We start from the raw sequence: 13,164 nt of genomic DNA, 5'->3' as shown, positions 1-13,164 counted from the left end.
CACAAGAAAGAAGTGCTTCAGAAAAAGAAAAGTGCCTTTTTTAATGTGTTCAAATGATCTCCTTCCTCAGATCAGATACTATAACCTTGTTACCATCTGGGCTGATTTCCATATTAACAGCCCCTCAGAACCTTCAAAGTGTTGAATAATTGACAACAAATGAAATGTTTTGATTGTCGTCGGCACAAAGCATGTTTAATGTTTTATATGTTGCTTCCTGGCTAATTATGCAGACGACACATTTGTCAGGGCCCTGTCCTCCACTGGTCCAGTGTTTCCAGAGGGTTGGGGAAAACAGGCGCTCTCCGCACAGTAATTAACTACTGGAAAATGCTCAGTGACCTGCAAGGAAGTCAAATGCCTGCCAATTCCGACATTGTTTAGCCACGGAAGTGCACGGGTAATTAAAATCTCCAGTACAGAGGGGTTTTTGGGGGTGGGATGGGAGGGGGGGGGTGGGGTGCAGAGAGAAAAAAGGGACTGTGGCAACGGTATGATAGTTTACCAAAGAGCACAAAGTCACGTTAGATTGCCGTGGTGTCCCCATGCCTCCCCCCCTCCCTTCCCGTCTCCTACTCGTGTTTATCATTAATTATTTCCTGCACAATAGACCTAGGCAAGAGTGTGGGGGCCCTCTAGCCTTCAGTCAACCCCCCCCCCCACACACACACACACACACCCACCCCCTGGCCCCACAGTCTTGTCTTGCAAGTCAGGTTGGTCAGAGCAGAAGTTCCTTGTGCCTGGAGGAAACCTGAAGGAGCTGCTCTCAAAATGTCTTTGAAGATTGGACACCGCTCCAACATCATTACTGCTAAATTCCTCCACAGCTCTGCTGCTGGGATCCTTACCCTCAATGTTTCAGAGCCATCATTATTGTTCAGTCTGTAAAGTAATAATATGGAAAATATAGCTAGGAATTAAACTTAATACATACTCTATCTATACAACTGATTAACAGAGAGGAACACTGGTTTACAATTTTTTTTAATACTGTATAATGTTTCATTTACATTCAGAACAAAAGGATGTAAAAAGATAGAAGACAAGTAAAGAGTTGGGATGGAGTCTGTAGACCACTGACCAGTTCGGCTGCATGCCTTTCTAGAAAACCAATTTTCATGAGTGTAATTAGAGAGCTCATTTAACATTAGCTGTGATTATCAAGAGTATTAATGGGGCCCTGACGAGCCCATTTGATGATCACTTCATCGTGGCGTAAGGGTGAGTGAGCAAGCAAAGTGAAGCCGCATCACTATTAACACAGCCGCTGACCAGCAACATCGTGAGCTGAGACAAGTGCTCCCGGACATCTCTTTGTGTCTGGACTTTTTATGTCTCGGATATTTCATGTGTGTTTTTCTTACAGTAGTGCGTGTTGACATATAGACACTACACACACAGACACATTCACACAGACACACACACACACACACTCGCATAGATGCAAAGTGGTTAATGCTTTTACACAGTTGGTGGGTGATCTGTATATTTTTAGTTTGGTGTTCACATTTCAGTTAGATGCCAAGGTTGGTCTGTCTCGGGAAATAGTGCCAGGCTAATTTGATTAAACAGCAGACATCCCTAATGCTCCCGGTAGCTTTGAAGGTGTGTGTGTATCTGTCTGTCTGCCTTGATATGTGTATCGGTGTTTGTGTCTATGTATGGAAATATAAGTGTGTGTATGTGTGTGTGTGTGTGTGTGTATGAGTGTGTGTGTGTGTGTGTGTGTGGGAAATGAACAGATGTCAGGTGGTGCGCAGTAAGGTTTGTGTATCCTGAAGACACTGTCAGACAGGATTGATTTCCTCTTTCCTGATTTATGTAAGCGTTCCTGTAATCCAGCTGACCCGGCCGTGCCTTACCTTGTCATTCTGCAACACAGATCAGAGAAAAGATGAGCTGGAAATAGCCCGTCCCTGACCTTGAACTCGCCACCACCGGGAAGGATGACAGACCCCTCACACACTGACATAGAAAGACACACTAACAGGCTGACACACACACACACACACAGAGCCATACAGACATACAGACACATACTCACTAACATATATGCATGAACAAATCAATGAACAGATGAACACATGTACAGTACTTATTGACACACTCTTCATACACTCACACCCCTACATACCTACACACAACCCACACACACACTCCTACATACCTACACACAACCCACACACACACCACTACAGTACATACCTACACACAACCCACACACACAGATCTACTCATGGAGAGACACATGTATACACACACACACACACACACACCAAAAACACTCACAATAGTGCATTTTAACACACACATGCACACACACTCACTCCACACCGACTGAGTTTAATACCTGCTGGTGAAACTACAAAGCAGGGACAGTAGAGGGCAGAGCAATACTGTGTAAAAGAGGCAAACTCAGCAACCCATTTCTTTCCTCCTAGACACAAATAAATACATTGACATTTTTAAGACTATAATCATTTGCAATGTGAAACAAAATGTCCAAGTTGCTCTATTGGGACACTTGTCCAAAACTGTGCGTCGCTTATCACTTTTATATTTGAATGAACTGTTTATAGCCATAATCAGTGATGAAGCGTATGCTGGCACTGTTGAACGAAGGAGAACGGTTAGGAATTTCTCAGCTCAATGAAATTTCTTCCACATTTCAAATTAAGCAGCAAGCCATATTATTTCTCAGGAAATGTTTCATATGCGAAAGTAAAGCATTCATTTCATTGTGAAGGTTTAATTGGGTCATTGTTGTTGTGTGGTAGGAGGGGGGCTTGGTTATGTATGGGGTTAGGGAAATATTCTGATGTTGTAGCTGCAGAGACTGAACAAGTTTATTTCCCTCATTGAACAAAAATCGTCTGATGTCTGTCTCAACTCTAATCATCTGGCCAGAAACAGTGAGGGCTGGAGAACATTAAAGCTATCTCTCTCTCTCTCTCTTTCTCTCTCTCTCTCTCTCAGCTTCTTCATTTTCAGGAAACAGACTTCTTGTCGCGACGTCCATGTCACTGGAATTTGCCTGTGAATGAAATAGGGGAAAAAAGACTTGTTTTTTGTTCCAATTTCATGTTTGTATCCCCCATTTTGTTGTGTTTGTATGTTGTTTGTATCGGTGTGTGTATGTGAGTCTGCAAAGGGGATTGATAAGATCGTGTCATCTGCGCAGAGTAGGGCAGGACACACACACACACACACACACACACACACACACACGCTTGAGCCCCAGCTGTGTGCCAGTCAGCTCCCACTCTTTCACAAATTCCCTTCATTACTGAACCCTGGGGAGGTCGCCTCCTGTGGACAGGGACACTTGCCAGTCCCACCCCAACCCCACACCCCCCAAACAGCAACAAAAAAACTATGCCCCCCTTGCAACCACACACACACACACACACACACGCCCTTGACACAGTGGGACTTGCCGTGTGGGTAGTTATACTAACATGCACCAGTACTAATAGATAACAGTCATCATATATCAACCACATCATTAGTCATTAGTCTCAGCTGGCAGGTGTTTCTTAACAAAAGTGTGTGTTTCTGAGGTGTTCTGATGACCATCGGAGTTCAAGATGGAGCGTGTGTGTGTGTGTGTGTGTGTATGTTTGTGTGCGTTTAGGATGGAGTCAAATCTGTTCATTTTAAAAGCTACTCATTTTGAATTATTAATGTGACTGAATTTTACTATAAGAAATGAACATGCCTCATCTTACCTTGCCTATTGGTCTCTTTTAGTATCATGTGTTATTTAAGTCACAGCAGTATTTTCACTGGATGCAAAAATATGCTAAAGTTGTTTTCGAATCAGGATAATTTCATGTTCCAACTTGATATGCGCTGTAGAGTGCCGTAAACTAATATTCAGTGTTGCACATTTGAAGTCCTCATACTGACTTCTAATTACAGCTCAACTGTTGTGCTGGATGTCTGGTGGTGCATTTCAGCTCTAGTGACTGGCCACAGAGATAAACAATCAAAAACACCAACCCATTTGTGCTTTCCTTCTCCTGCTTCTGCATCCCTCTCTTTGTCTGATATTTTCACATCGGCAGAAGAGCTACATGCACTGAAACAGTTTCTGGTGAGTTCATACATAATTTATAGCAAGAAGTCTGGAATACCATGTGCAATTTGCAGCTTCTGAAGACCCTTATTGTTTGTGGACTGGAATGCAGGGAGTTTGTGTGTCTCAGTGTGTGTGTGTATGTGGGGGCGGACTGTTTGGGACTAACGTAGTTCTCCATCACTAGTGACCCTGTGTCCAGTCCACCAAGGGTCAGGAGGGAGATGAAACAGGAGATGAAACTAATTGAAACAGATGTGAGCCAGTTATGTATGCATGTGTTGTGTGCACGTTTGTGTTATGGCTATGCCTTCCAGAATCTCCTCGGCTGGGTGCATGTCACTGTTTGCAGTCCAGCATTTGTAAATCTATTTAGTGGATTGCAACTAAGGTTCAGAATTGTTGTTGTTGTTGTTATTGTTGTTGTTGTGCCTTAGCTGTGTCTACAGATGTGTTCTAAATGTGAGATGAACTTAAATCTTATCTAAAACAACACATTTTAACATGTCAACTTTTAAGTTAAATGTCCTCTGAATTTGTTATGACAAATAGCCCCCTGTGTCCTAAAAGAGAGTATAATCATTTTCTCTGAGAGAGAGACGGTTGTGTTAGAGTAAGGGCGTCTCTCTTTTTCTCTGTGTGTGTGTGTGTGTGTGTGTGTGTGTGTGGAGTAGGGTTAGTGTGGACAGTGAGATGGTAGCTGGCCAGACAGACAAAGCTTAGGGACAGCAGTGATGCCTGCGGCCTCATGGGTGCATCCTATCCCTCAGATACGGCTGGTCTGGTCCAGCCTTGGATGGGGCGTGTGTCACTGACCGTGTGTGATATTACATGTGGTTGTGTGTGTTTGCGTGTGTGTGTGCGTGTCTCTGTGTGTGTGTGTGTGTGTGTGTGTGTGTGTGTGTGTGTTTGTCTCCATGTGAGTGTCTGTATGTCCATGTGTGTGTGTGTGTGTGTGTGTCTGTGTTTCTCTCTGTGTGTGTGTGTGTGTGTGTGTGTGTGTGTGTGTTAGGGGTGAAGAGGCACAGAGTGACCATCAGGAGTGGTCCTGCCCTGAAGAGAGGTCCAGGCAGCTCCACAGAGTCTCCTCCATCATAAAGCCCCAGCACACACACACAGACCACAGACAGCCATCAGCCAGACCACAGTTCAACATCTTAACAGTGTGTGTGTGTGTGTGTGTGTGTCTGAGTATGAGGTCACAGACGCCCCTCCTCCATAGAGCCACAGAACACACAGAACACACAGTAAGGCCTGCCAGGACATTCACCGACCAAACCAGTGTGTGTGTGTCTTTTCCCCATTTGTCTATATGTATTGTATATGCCCTTTTTTTTTACTTCTCTGTGGAAGTCTTTGTGTGCTCTCTGTGTATATTTCTGTGTATGTGTGTGTGTGTGTTTGAGTGTGTGTGCAGGCATGCACAGATGATCTCTGCCCAGTATCATCCTCCTCCTCTTCCTCCTCTCCTTTTTCTCCCTCTGACCTATTTTGAGGAAGTATCTCCTAACAGAAAGATTAAGGCTCTTTAATGGTAGGTGACACAGCAGCAGTGTCCTGCAGTCTTCTTCCGATACTTTCGGTCCAGCCAAACACACACACACACACACACACACACACACACACACACGCAAACACACACACACACACACACACAATCACACACACACACTCCTAATCCCCCGCCTCTCCCGCAAAAGAGCTTTCAAAAGAAATATTGTACTTTTCTGGCATGAGCTCCTTGAGGGAAGGCGGGATTGTCAGAGTGCATTTTTATGTGCTTGCGAGCAATTCCTCAGGAGAGTCGCCTGGGCAGCCCCTCTCCCTGGGTTAGGTAAGCGGGGATGCTTTCCAAAAGAATTCCACCTAAAGCTCTTTGGAAATTACATGATCTTTCTTGTGTATTACTCTGTCACCTTGCTTTAAACATCTCAGAGAGAGAGAGAGAGAGAGAGAGAGAGAGAGGAGGGGAAGAAACATCATTGTAACGTGAAAGCTCAGTGGTGCGTTCAAGATACACAGACAGACACACACACACACACACACACACACACACACACACACACAGGAACACACACATACACAAGTTTCTTGCGATGAATATCTTTCCTGGCTGCTGCGGTGCTTTGCCCCTGAATCATAGCCTGAGGTGATGCCGGAGCCTGAGCGGGGTGAACTTGTGGCCTGGAACCTGATGACCACACAAACACTGAAGCCCATCATGAAATAAAATAAAATGACCACACAAACACTGAAGCCCGTCATGAAATAAAATAAAAAGAGAAGAGCAGAAAAAGGAAAAAAGGATGAAGAGAAAAAGAAAAAAGGGAAAGAAAAACACATTTGTAAAATTCTACATTTTACAAGAGGTCAAAAACAATGCCATGCTAACATTTGCAAAATGGCGTATAAATATTGAAACACGTACTGTATGTGCCACGAGCACTTCTTTTCCATGATATTCAAAAGGTGCATTTAGCTTTGTAATAACACAGCAAGGCTGAATGTTGGAGAAGCCATGCTGTTCAGAACAGCCTCCGATTACAGGGTATTATTGCAAAACGCCAGATAAATGAAGTTCTCACACTGATAATTCCTGTGCGAGGGTGTGTGGAGACTGTAACTGAAGCTGATAGGCCTTTAATTACTTTCAGCTCCCCAAGACAAACGTATCTCCAGCCAAAACCCCTTCGCAAACCTGGGACGGAGGAAACCGGGGGGTGTGTGGTCAGTTTACACTGTCGAAATTACTTAAGACCTACTCGCCATAACTCCTATTTCGAAGCATTGACCTGGAATGGGTTTTTGGTCAGAGTATTTGGATCACAATTTGCTACGGGTCAGTGAGCTGAGCTCTGCTCAGGCTAACCACATGCCAGAGTGGCCGATTCTAGTTATGCAGGATGTGGTTGCCTTTAATGTCCTGGACTGTGCATATTCATACACGAGATTAGCTGAGCAGTTCACCCAAAGAGTAGCCTCTACATGAATATTACATTGTATGCTGGATGATATGGACATGGAAGAAGATACTGTTTTATTTATTTACTATCCATTGTATTACATAAAGCAAAGTGATTTCTTTCTGTCCGTCTTTCTTTCTTTAGCTTACTTTAAATGATTTAATTATAATAGTTTTTGAGTGGTTTGATTAAAAAATGGGCAGTTGAAAGCAGATATACAGCATGAAATGTGAAAATGATATTTCAAAGTTTAAAAAGAGCGTAGTTCAAGTAGGGACAGAAATGTGTTGTTGATTTCCTCAATAAAATGTAAAATAAGCACAAAAAACATAGACATACAGTAGATAACTAGATGTACCGCAGAGCGGTACAAAATATGACCGCCGCCCAGTCCAGCACATTTTTTCCACAAAAATAAATCACGCTGAAAGGCCTATATGATTCTAAATGTCTCACTAAATTGCATTATCCACACTCAATTCTCACTGGTATCTGCTAGACAACAAGTACCAAAACATGATTAGTTCATAGATTTCACATGTAAAATTCATTTTATACAACCCCACCCCCATCTTGCCTGTTCATAATTCTGAGAAATTCTTGAATTGTGTGCATGTGTGCGTGCACACGTTTATGTTTATGTGTGTGGGTGTGTGTGTGTGTGTGTGTGTGTGTGTGTGTGTTTGTCTGCGTATGTGTGTTTGTGCATGTGCATGCACGCGTACATATGTCTACTGTGTGAGTATGTGTCATACGTATGATTACTGTGAATGTATGTGTGTGCGTGTGCACATGGAATGGGTTAACATGACCCCTGGAGGCAAACATACGAAAAAAATTGGTCATCCTAGGCCCTACGGTTCTCAAGATATTCACAGAAAACTGTGTCTGCCCTACCTTCCTTTCGGGGGGTCCAGTCCAGCGGGGGGGCTACAGATCGAAAAACGATGGTTCCATGCTATCCATGTGGGGTTACATGCCCACTAAGTTTTGTGTACCCCGGTCTTTCAGCGTCCCAGGAATCCTTGTTGGTATACGGTCACTAAATGTACACATCAATTATTTTATTGTAAGGCCTCCCATGAACGAAAGTTCACAAAACTTGGCATGCATTCGGAAGGTGTCATAATGATCCTACACTTTCAATTTCGTGCAGTTTTGACCATGTCAGCCAGAGATATTGTGATGAAAACACCAATTTTTTTTTGCTTTTAATTTTTTTAACTAGGTGGCGCTATACATGAAATAAGTGGTAATGGGATGGGTTGACATGCCCCCTTAAGACCAACATACAAAAAAAAGGTGGACCTCCTAGGCCCTACGGTTCTCGAGATATTCACAGAAAACTGTCTCCGGCCACCTACAGGCCAGTAGGTGTATAGTAAAATAAATTAATTTATTGTGTGGCCCCCCATGAATTGAATTCCACGAAACTTCATAAGTTATGACAATAATTGTCATAATGATCCTACACTTCCAATTTCGTGCAGTTTTGACTATGTTAGGTCACAGATACCTGTGATTAATACACCTCATTTTTACTTTTTTGTGTTTAACTAGGTGGCACTATACATGAAATGAGTGATTATGGAATAGGTTGACATGGCCCCTTGAGATCAACGTACAAAAAAAAATGGTCCTTCTAAACCCTACGGTTCTCGAGATATTCACAGAAAACTGTGTCTGCCCTACCCTCCTTTCGGGGGGTCTAGTCCAGCGGAGGGGCTACAGATCAAAACGAAAAACGATGGTTCCATGCTATCCATGTGGGGTTACATGCCCACCAAGTTTCGTGTACCCCGGTCTTTCAGTGTCCCGGGAATTCTTGACGGAAATTTGGACATGCGAAAAAAAAAAAAAAAGAAGAAAAAAAAGAAAAAAAAAATCTGACTAAACCTATATGACCGCCGCTTCGCTGCGCGGCGGTCATAATAACATGATTAATTTTTACGGTAACACTTTACTTGACGGGTGAGTTCATAACACATTCATAGCAGCGGTCATAAACTGCACATAAAGCATTCATGACTGTTTCATGAGACATGACTCAACATTCATACCAAACCTTTCATGAATGTGGAAGACAGAACGACGACAACTTGTCAAAATAAAAGTCCCAAATGCAAAGCAGCATTGCCATTTTTGTTCCAAACCTCTTTCCTGATCACGTCACATCTGAGTCAATGGGCTACTCCAGTGCCAAAAAGACAGAACATGGTCAAGCAAATAATTTATGTTTCATAAAAATGTATTTGTTTCATGATGTAACCTTTGCAGATGATTTCTCATCTTTTGCTACTGGGAATGTCCAACCGTTCCAGGTTACACAAATACGGGTCAGCTGAATGTAGGCTAGTTTACCTCCCAGTGTTAAACTCAGTGATTACGAATACTTCACAACTTGTATAGTAAAGTGACATTCGATGTAGACTTCATGAAGATATTCATGAAATATTTACAAAGGCTGGAGAGAGTAAATCAATGGTATCCAGGTTACACAAATACGGGTCAGCTGAATGTAGGCTAGTTTACAAAAACGGCAATGCTGCTTTGCGATTGTTGGACTTTTATTTTGACAAGTTGTCGTTGTTCTGTCATCAACATTCATGAAAGGTTTGGTATGAATGTTGAGTCATGTCTCATGAAACAGTCAAGAATGCTTTATGTGCAGTTTATGACAGCTGCTATGAATGTGTTATGAACTCACCCGTCAAGTAAAGTGTTTCCATTTTTACACATACAAATTGTGATTATACTATATGTGTATATGTACATTTGATTCATATGCAACATGTTTTTTCTTTGATGTAAAAATTAGAAATCGTCTTGATTTCCACAAAAGCTGTGAAAACCACACCATAGAAGCCATGAGAGAAAGTGGAGCAGACACTTTGGTCATTCGCAGAAAGTTTTGGTTGGACTTAGCTGGAAGTGAATGGACCACTTCCACTGCTGGTCTCAGGGAGAGATAAGACCATGGTTGGCCTTTAGGCCCTCTGGACTCCATCTTGTTCCGGATGGGCTAAACGCCCAGATCCTGTGCAGTCAGGGCCTCTATTAACCCCTGGCAGCCAATCAGATCCGTGTGCTGGTCCAATACATCATTGTGTCCTCGTGGCTCTGTATCTTATGATATCTGCCATATTGCCTTTTAATTGAAAGAAAACAAAATTGGGGGGAAGGGGGAGTGTTAGAGGTTGTTGATTGCTTTCTTGTGTTTTGTGTGTATATATATGTGTGTGTGTGTGTGTGTGTGTGTGTGTGTGTATGTGTGTGTGAGCTCCAGTATATGAGAACAATGCGAAGATGTTTTTATTTTATTCCCAGTCATTAAAAATAAGCACACAACTCAGTGTATTTCTGCAAGAAAATTAAACATGCAATCACATTAGCATTTCTTTTCCCTTTCTCCAAATAGAGTTCTTTATCACGGCACGTCTTTCCCATCATAAATTATGCATACTGCCACCACAACAGAGAAAGGTTTGCTGTGGAGCAGTTTAACCTTTCTAAAGCTTATGCTTGGTTTAAAAACCACTCATTTGGCAATATTGTGAATACACACACATTCTCTCTCTCTCTCTCCTGCTCAAAAGGAGCATCAGTTAACTACTTCTTTTGGTTTTTGCAAAGCACTAATGCTAATGTGAGTCTTATCTCCCTGAGAGGTTAAGATGTTATAATCTGGACTCAATAGCCTTAAGCTGGCTATCTGTACTGGGTTAACTTTTGGTAATCATAAGCCTGGTATTTGCTGCTGAGGGGTCATGTTTGTCAAATCATAGCCAAGCGAACGTGGAATTTCTTACTTTCTTCAGATTAACTCAGAATTAAAAATACATGGATTTTTTTTCTTTCTCTCTCTTTCGCTCGAATGTCTGATCTCGGGCAGAGGGCCGTAAACAAGTATGAAATTAAATGTCTTTGAAATTCTTGGTTTTAGACGTGAATCGAATGGAGACATGACATTATTCACATTTTTTTCCAACCAGTAGAGTACTTTCAGATGTGATGGTCTCTTTCTCTCTCTTTCTCCACTCTCTCTCTATATCACTCTCCTTTAATAGAGTGACCTGGTAGCATGAAATATACAGCATCCAAAACAGATGTTATGTAATCTGTAATAGGACAGCCAAAAAATATTGCAATTTCAGTGACTATATAAACACAGATACACTTTGTTTATTTATGATTTTTTTTAATCAAACAAAATGTACTTTATTTATCTATTTATTTTGGCACTGAATTTCATTAAATACAACACATGTAGCCACTACATTCCTAAGAGGTCATTTGGAGTACATGTATCTCAAAATCATGTGGAATAAATTTAAGCATTTTTAGTGCATCAGGTCAAACCAAAATGCCCTCTACTTTCCTAATTGTCCCTGCAGTCCTATTTCATTGTGTTGGTGGTGGGTGAATATGTGTGTGTGTGTGTGTGTGTGTGTGTGTGTCTGTGTGTGTGTGATTTCTGGCATTCCGAGTGTTTATGTGGAACTCCATGAGTTGTTTGCTCTTCCTCCCATTAGTGCATCCCATTTCCAACGCAGAGGTCGCAGGCAGGTCAACAAAGCACACATATAAACACAGTGATACGCGCTGCTGTTCCCCAGGCTGTGATCTGCATCTCCACTCCTAATCTGCATCACAAAAAAGAGGAATTAATATTAATCTGCCCTCTGGTTTGCTGCGCTCACGCACACTGTGCCAGACTGTGAACAGGCCACACAACTGCGCAGGAGCATAATAAACCATAAGTGTGCGCCTCTGGTTCAAGCTAACATGCAGTGATCACAAGGCCAATATTTAATGAAGAATTTACATACTTTTGGCATAATTTATATACTAATTATATCATTGAAATTAATGAAACAATATTATTAATTACCAAAATATTGTATTCTCATGTCAGAATATATATATATATATATATATATATATATATATATATATATATATATATATATATATATATATATATATATATATATATATATTTTAAAATGTTAAAGTAGCACAGTATTTTTTTTGTGACTTAAAATTAAAACTTTTGTGACTTTAATGTGACTTAAAATATTTTGTGTTGTGCCATGACATTCAAAAGAAAACTCTTCAGAAGTGAGAGGGGACACTTCAGTAAACTTTCCTGTGAACAGAACTTTTGTGCCATCACTGGTATGTGTGGTGTTGATGACCACTGGGCCTAGAGCCAGCTTGGCCACCTGACCACTTGACCAGGGGAACCCTGGGAGATGGAACTGGGATTCAGGCGCAGGAAACGGCGGTCTTTATCTCATGAGCGATCCGTGAGCAGCCAGATACAGGCAGGCCCGATGCTATCCGCTCCGATTGGATTTAGTCATTTCCTTGGCAAGATGAATGGGCCTTGATACAGCCTTTATTGTGTGTAGCCCGTCGAAGACCTCTGTGATTATTGCTTATGATCCATTTAGTGTGTTAGGGCTTCACTGGCTTGGTGTGTGTGTGTGTGTGTGTTTGTGTGTGTGTGTGTGTGTGTGTGTTCTTGCCATCTCTAGCCATCACTTTTTGATAAAGCCATTGGATGCTATTAGCCAAGTGTATAGGGAGTATCCCTGCACTTGTAAACACATGTTCTCTCCTTATTCCAGACCTAAGGCTACCTCAGCGTGAGCTCTGAGCATAACCTAGTGTGCCCTGGTCTGCCTGATCTGGGCCAGCGCAGGACCAGAGCAGAGCCAGGTCCATTTCACAGTCAGTCAGTAATGCTGTAGGATCCCAGAGCAGCTGTGAAGCACCTTGTGCTACTGAGACTATGGGAGACTATAATGTCACTCTCCTAAACTGCCCGCTTACACTGCCCCACAGGGCAGCAGTTTACCTGTCCAGGTCAGTGTGTGTGTGAAAGAGACATTGGGCTTGAGGTGTGTGTGTGTGAGTGTGTATGTGTGTTGGGAGAGGGGTGTGTGTGTGTGAGGGGGTTGTTATGAAAACACCTTCTGGAAACACGTGTGCTAAACAAGCTATTTAGGAGAGATATGTCTCCCTAAACGCCCCAGCGCAAACAGACTGGTGCGGAGCGCCAGAGCGGAACGGTTCAGTCGTCTCCCGCGGCCACGCTCTGAGAGAGGTGAACGG

Source organism: Alosa alosa, chromosome 23 (assembly GCF_017589495.1).
Source record: "Alosa alosa isolate M-15738 ecotype Scorff River chromosome 23, AALO_Geno_1.1, whole genome shotgun sequence".
Taxonomy (NCBI): domain Eukaryota; kingdom Metazoa; phylum Chordata; class Actinopteri; order Clupeiformes; family Clupeidae; genus Alosa; species Alosa alosa.
This window is presented reverse-complemented; position numbering follows the sequence as displayed.